This window comes from Ciconia boyciana, chromosome 22 (assembly GCF_034638445.1).
Source record: "Ciconia boyciana chromosome 22, ASM3463844v1, whole genome shotgun sequence".
NCBI lineage: Eukaryota > Metazoa > Chordata > Aves > Ciconiiformes > Ciconiidae > Ciconia > Ciconia boyciana.
In genome coordinates this window covers 7,677,305-7,684,850 of record NC_132955.1, presented here as the reverse complement: position 1 = coordinate 7,684,850, position 7,546 = coordinate 7,677,305, and the positions used below count along the sequence as shown (strand labels likewise).

At 50.1% G+C, this 7,546-nt stretch overlaps 1 pseudogene; it reads right to left on the bottom strand.

Moving 5' to 3' along the window:
- Positions 1-394: 394 nt before the first annotated feature.
- Positions 395-1,342, bottom strand: LOC140662667 (olfactory receptor 6X1-like; annotated as a pseudogene).
- Positions 1,343-7,546: the final 6,204 nt, after the last annotated feature.

Here is a 7,546-nt window from a genome sequence, read left to right as displayed (position 1 = left end):
AATCCTTCTAGACAAAAAATTCACATGTTGATGCCATCTTTGCTATTCCCTGCCTGCAGTGTATGTCGGTTAAGGAGAACAAGACCAACATTTAAAAAGGACATTGTCCACATAAGTATCTCGTTTCCTCTGAAATACCGTGCTAGGCCTGATCACAATACACTGTTTGGAAAAGGACATAAATTGCAAGTTTTGCTCACTTTCTTTTCTCCTCCTTATGTCAAAATGGGTGTAACTGAAGAGAAAGGCTCTTCATCAGAAGGTCTTGAGAGAAGACTAAAACCCATGCTCCTTATTTAACCTAAAAGTGCAGCTGTATTGCAGTTCCACAAACACAGGGGTTGGGCTCTGTTTTCTGACCTGTCAGGGACCTTTGCTAGGCTGAAGTAGCCTTTCACTGCTTTGCCGTTCTCCTCAGAGCTGCCTTCAACTCCTTGTTTCTGATGGTATAGCTGAAAGGATTCAGCAAAAGAGTCAGGAGAGTGCTGAGGGTGGACTCCACTCTGTTGAGACTAAAGGATGAGCGAGCCATGAGTTTCAGGTACATGAAGATGACAGCTCCATAGAGGACGGGGACCATAGTGAGATGGGAGCTACAAGCAGATAATGCCTTCTGGTGGCTGAAAGACAAGGGAATACATGGAGAATTGCAAATATGATACAGATGAAGAAAACCACCTTGAAAAGCAGAGTGCTTTGGATGATGGGGATGGGCACCAGGAAGCCAAGGGTCTCAACGAGCGTTGTATCACCACAGGCCAGGCTCAGGAGAGGCCCAGCCCAGCATCACAGTAGAAATGGTCACTGTTGTTCTTGGAGCAGAGAAGACACTGCACCAGCAGCAGAGACATCTGGGAGATGATGACCACAAAACTCAGTAGCCATGCTCCTAGGCATAGAAAGAAGCAGAGTATCTTTGTCATGATAGTGATGTAACGCAGCCGTTTGTGTATGGCAATGTTGTGTATGGCAACGGCAATCTCAAAGGACATCACTGAGAAGATTAGAAACTCAGTGACACCCAGGAAGAAGTGGGAAAATGACTGTGCCAGGCAGCAGGAAACACAAACGGTTGTCCTGGTGACAAGGAAAGTCTCCAGCACTTTGGGGACAATGGTGGTGGTGTTCTGGATCTCCAAGAAGGAGAGCTTGCCGAGGAAGAAGTACATCAGGATCCTCAGGGACCGATCCCTCCCCGCAGCAAAAATGATGACGCCGTTCCCACCAGAGTTACAAGATACGTGGACAAGACAAGGACAAACAGGACCACGTGCCACCTGCGATGGTCTGGGAAGCCCAGGAGAACGACTTCAGTCCCAAATACCCTGTTCTTCTTTGCCATGGCTCCAAGATTACAGATGGAGATTATGTCAGAGTGAGGTTTCACATTGCAGCAAGAGCAGCAGTAACCTTTCAACAAGAAGTCTTTCCCTGGGCTTGGTGGCTCTTCCCACGGCCTCCGGTTATCAGTACCAGTCTCATTCTCCCTCCACCTCCTCTCTCTCTCTTCTTCCATACAGACAGGCATACAAACATCTGTGCATCCTTCTCCAGCCATTCATCCATCTACTCTACTCTATGACCCTCCCTGCAAGGGAGCTACAAATTAGACTATGAAATCCAGATTTTTCCTTTTCTTGTTCTTGTCTTTTTCTCTTGGGTCAGTTTCTGATAACCAAGTAGGTTATGGTCTGGTCTGAATTTGTCTGGACCAGACAAATTCAGAGTATTTGATAGAAAATTAATTACTATGTTTTCAAAGGGAATTTTTGGGTTCTTTTGCCTATCAATTTTTCAAGGGAAAGTCTGCCTCTGTGTCCCACTGTACTGTATTATGTACAATACTTTTCTGCCTAAAAGGAAGGCCCCAAATAATAAAAAATCCGGGCAGAAAATAGAATGCACAGGGGAAGTGTACAGGGCATTCTCTTTTTCTTTCCTTTTCTTTTCTCTCTTCTCTTCTCTTCTCTTCTCTTCTCTTCTCTTCTCTTCTCTTCTCTTCTCTTCTCTTCTCTTCTCTTCTCTTCTCTTCTCTTCTCTTCTCTTCTCTTCTCTTCTCTTCTCTTCTCTTCTCTTCTCTTCTCTTCTCTTCTCTTCTCTTCTCTTCCCTTCCCTTCCCTTCCCTTCCCTTCCCTTCCCTTCCCTTCCCTTCCCTTCCCTTCCCTTCCCTTCCCTTCCCTTCCCTTCCCTTCCCTTCCCTTCCCTTCCCTTCCCTTCCTTCTCTTCCCTTCTCTTCCCTCTCCTCTCCTCTCCTCTCCTCTCCTCTCCTCTCTCCTCTCCTCTCCCTCTCCTCTCCTCTCCTCTCCTCTCCTCTCCTCTCCTCTCCTCTCCTCTCCTCTCCTCTCCTCTCCTCTCCTCTCCTCTCCTCTCCTCTCTCCTCTCTCCTCTCTTCTCTTCCCTTCCCTTCTCTTCTCTTTTCTCTTTGCCTTGCCTTGCCTTGCCTTGCTGTCCCCTGCCTTGCATTGCCTTGCATTGCCTTGCCTTCCCCTGCCTTGCTTGCCTTGCTCAGCCTTGCCCCGCCTTACTTTGCCTTGCCCTGCCCTGCCTTGCCCTGCCCTGCCCTGCCTTGCCCTGCCTTGCCAGCCATGCCGTTCCCTGCCCTGCCCCTCCTTGCCTTGCCTTGCCTTGCCCTGCCATGCCCTTCCCTGCTCTGCCTTGCCTTGCCTTGCCGTTTCCTGTGCTGCCCTGCCCTGCCCTGTCTGGCCTTTCCTTGTCTTGCCCTGCCTGCGTTGCACTGTCTTGCCTTTCCTTGCCTTGCCTTGACCTGCCCGGCCTTGCCTTGCCCTGCCCTGCATTGCCAGCCATGCCGTTCCCTGCCCTGCCCCTCCTTGCCTTGCCTTGCCCTGCCATGCCCTTCCCTGCGTTGCCTTGCTTTGCCATGCCCTGCCCTGCTCTGTCTTGCTTTGCCTTGAACTGCCCTGCCCTGCCCTGCCTTGCCTTGCTTTGTCTTGTCTTTCCCTGCCCTGCTCTGCCCTGCACTGCCTTGCCCTGCCGTGCCCTGTATAGCCTTCCCTTGCACTGCCTTGCTTTGCATTGCCCTGCCTTTGCTTGCCTGATCTTACCCTGCCCTGCCATGCCCTGCCTTGTCCTGCCCTGCCCTGCCTTACCTTGCCTTTGCGTTGCCCTGCCTTTGCTTGCCTGATCTTACCCTGCCCCGCCCTGCCCTGCCTTGCCAAGCCTTGCCCTCCATTGCCTTTCCTTGCCTTGCCTTCCCTTGCCTTGCCTTCCCTTGTGTTGCCTGCTTTTGCTTGCCTTGTCTTGCCTTGCCTTGCCTTTCCTTGCCTTCCCTTCTCTTCCCTTCTCTTTTTCTGTTCATCTATTTCTGACCTGTGTCACTGAATGCTGGAAGAAGATGATGTAACAACAGTTTTCAATGTGTTCCTTCTTCACTCTGAGCTGTGCCAGTCTTCCTTGCATGATTTCTTCTTTCCAACATTAATTCCAGCTTTTTGATTCTCTGGAAAGAACTTACAGGGAGCCTTGTCAGCCCCAGCCATCTTCTAGGTCCTCTCCCTCACCATTTCCTTGCTTGATTATGTTTGTGTTACTATAGGGGCAACACGTTGTCCTGTTTGGAATAGCTTTGTCATGTCCAGAAGGAATCAACTACCCAGGCATGAGGTGGGAGCTCAAGCTATGGTGGGCCACCGCCTTCGTCTTTGTGGGAGAGGAGGGAAAAACAGTGAATGAACGTAACCAGCTTACCACAGATGCAGGACTGACCCTGCCAGGGCTGAGGAGCACATGTTAGATCAGAGTAAAGAGGACCTGGCAGAGCTCTGAAATACTCTTCTGGTTTGCTGGAACGAACCACTGCCATGCATAGCCTGACTCCCATTGCAACTCTTTATATGTCTGATAATTCCTGGGTTCGTCAGTACTTAATTGCTTCATTCTTATTTGCATAAGGTGAATATCCAAGGTGCTTAAGGGCTGTAAGATAAAAATTCGACAGAGATCTTGGTATGTGTGGTGGGAAAGATGAGGGAAAGCCTGGTGAGAACTGTTGATGTGTTTGCTCAAGGGAGCTGAGCTATGATGAGACACCTAAAAACGGAGTATCCCTCTGGAACAATTACCATCAGTCCATTTGTGACTACATGGCACCCATTTGCCGTGTCCTTAAGTGACTGACATGAGTAGTGCAGGTACCACTGATACCCAAGATGAGATGTGACAGGTGCCCCGCCCACCAGCTTCCAGAGGAAATCCACCCCCTTCCCAGCAGCCTCCGCAGACCCTGAAAGTCCCTCCCCTCTTCTGGTCATGCGCTCTGTTACGATTGGCTGACAGGACCCGCTATGCCTTCAGGTTTACCTGGAAATACCTCAGACCCATAAGGCCCTTCCCCTAGAGACACAGGGGAAGCCTTTTTTTTTGGACCACCACTTTAGGAGCAGGCGTTGCCATTTTACAGCAGGGATCTCCCATTTTGTAACCATCACACTGCTCTGTGACTGACTGGTGGCCATTTCTTGACACTGTCATAGCTATGTGTTCTCAGGCAGCCCTGTGACTGGCTAGCAGGACTAGGCACCCCTCCCATTTTACCCGGAAGCATGTCAGAAAAGGCAGCCCCTTACCATGACATCCAGGGAGGCTGCCACTCTGGATGTGGCATTTCCCATGTGTTTTCATACTGCACTGTGATTGGCTGACAGCTCCTTCTTGACACCATCAAACAAACAAGTTCTGCGGCAGCCTTGTGATTGGCTTTGCGCCTCCTTTGGACCAGGAAGTGCTCAGTTAGAAGCACTCCGTGTTTCTGGAACATGTCCCTCATTTCAGCATCCAAAGAGTGGTCTGTATCAGCCCTCATGTCATCCCTGGGTAATGGCAGCAGCCATAGCTGCTCCAGCTGATTTGCAGGCACCAGATCCATTTTTTCACACAGCCCATCATTGCTTTACCAAAAGCCCTGCAATGAGCAGAAGAGCAAAACTTAAGTCCTCCACAAATGTGATGAAAGGATATTTCCAGAGCACTTCCTGATACAGCAGTTGCCAGCAACTGTAACACCGCACAATATTCCCAGGCATAACAGGCAGCAAGGGGTTGGCATTCGTCAGCTGTCCAGTGGTTGTAAGGGAGCCGACTGTGCAGCATCAGAGAGGGTGAAAGGGAGGTAGGCAGAATTTTCTCTGAGATGCAGCATCTTGAAGAGCCCCCGACCCCAAATGCAGTGGAGAAGCAGGCAGTGTCTACCCCTAGGTAGACAAGGTAAGTACAATCTCTGGAGAAGTTGAAGGATGGAAGCTGGTGACTTGTGGCACCAAGCGGAAGGCTCCTGCCCCACCTAAGGGCTTACAACTACAAAATAGGTTCACCGTCCTCAAAGTTAAAGAGGAGCCAGATGTGCCTTGAAGCAAAGGATCTGGTCCGCCTGACCCTAAACCATGCAAGGCCACCAGGAAGAAGCAGCAAGTGACAGTTATGGGTGACTCTGCTACAGGGGACAGAGGTACCAATCTGCCCACCTGGCCTGTCACCTAGAGAGCTTTGATGCCTGCCAGGGGCCCAGATCCCGGATATAGGGGAGAGACTGATGAAGCTCATTCCGCCCTCTGACTGCTACCCCCTGCTGTTATTCTTTATGGGCACAAATGATACAGCTAGGGGAAACCTGGACAGAATCAAAAGTGATGACAGAGCTCTGCAGGCAGTAGTCAAGGGCATGTGGGCCCAGGTAGTGCTGTCCTCAGCCCCGCTGGAGAAGGGAAGGGGTGTGAGGAGGAAGGCACTGATAATGCAGGTCAATAACTGGCTGTGGAACTGGAGTTGGTGACAGGGCTTTGGGTCCTACAACCAAAGGGACCCTTTTTGCAGAGCAGCGTCTGCTCAGGAGGTGTGGGATCCACCTGACCAAGCAGGACAAAGTTATTTTTGCCAGTAGGATGGCCCCCCTCCACCAAACATGCATAATCCTCATGTTCCTCTTGTCACCTCTTGTCACTTACACAGCTCAGCCTGACCCACTTCAAAGTTACACCTGCAGTTTCCTAATGGCCCATCAATTAGCAGCTGCAGAGCTCTGATCTCCCTCCTTGTCTCCCTTATCACTTCCTTAGAGATTGGTGTCAGTGTGTGCTTTCTTTATCACTTGCCCTTTTACTTCTTCTTCCCTTTGAAAGGCAGAGGGACTTGATCTGACAGCCTTAGTGAACCAGCACCTCTCACCTTCCACATGCCCTGACAGTGGCCTCTGCTGAACTTGCTCATGTATCTGAGTTCCTGAAGACACTGAAATGCTCCTGTCCCCAGAGAAAACTGGGTCTCTTGAGTCTAGGCTCTGGGGGGAAACCCCATGTTGAGCTCAGTCTTTGAAGTGTGTCCCTGCAACACCTGCAGCAATGCTGTCATGGCAGTCACTTTTCAGAACACCTGAGAAGTTACAAACATGAAGGAAAAGGGAAAGATTGGCCAAATGAGCAATCAGTTTCAGATGTAAAGTAGGTGTGAAAAAGAACTCAGGTCACATGGAATGTGTGGAAACAGATAGTTTGTGCCCCCATATTCCAACTTATTTATTGTTTGCCCCCCCAGCTGTCCTGTGTTTCCTGCAAGATCCTCTCATAGGTCTTTGTGTACAGCCCAGCATAAGCACACACCTGAATTCCAAACCATAGATTTTCCATCCAGGTGGAAATGAGGCTTCTCGTACAGATATCAGTATGTCATAGAGACACTTTTCTCCAGGTGCTTCACTCTCTTTCCTCCTTCCCTGGTCCACCTCTCCTCTGGACATTCCCAACCAACTCTCTTCCACAAAGCCTGAACTTTCTTTTTCACCTCAGAAATTCTCACTGCAAACACCTGCTGTCGTGGCCTACTGAGGTGACATCCCTGCATTAATTAGAACATGTTGGCCTGCCACCATGGCTGCTTTTGTCAGCTTTCCCCACAGCTTCTCCTCTCCAGGGCCAGATCTTTGCTTTTTAAAAGAGACTTAGCATAACAACAGACATGTGTACAGGGGAACAAATTAGATCCCAGAAATGCACATCTCAGGAATGCAGCCACCAGTGGTTTTCTGTTGGGCAGAGAACCCAGAGGGACTCAAGGACATGGGGACCCCCCCAGGCCAAGCACTGGTGAGTCCACAGAGGTGGAGAAGAGATGTGAAACGCAGGGGGATGGCTCAAGATGTCGAACACAGAATCTTATCCAGTGTCTGGCTGATGGGCGTTGTTCATATTTTGAGGCTTTCACCAATCCCCAACATGCAGGGCCAGAAAGACATTTTCCCTCCTTCAGCTTCTTTAACTAGAAGGTAAAGCCACAGGAGCAGTCATGTCTACTCCCAAGAGCCGCCTTCTCCAACAGTGGTCACTGGTGGATGCTGAGGAAGAGTTAGAGCTGGACAAGCAGCTGGGATACTTCTCCTGAATACTCACTGTTGTGTCCCATTCCGTTTCAACGGCTCAGGGGTATTCCTGAGTCTGCTGACACAATGCACCCTCGTGGCAAGGAAGGCCAACAGCATCCTGGGCTGCAGTAGGAAGAACCTTGCCAGCAGGATATAGAACCTGATCCTTCCTCTCTACTC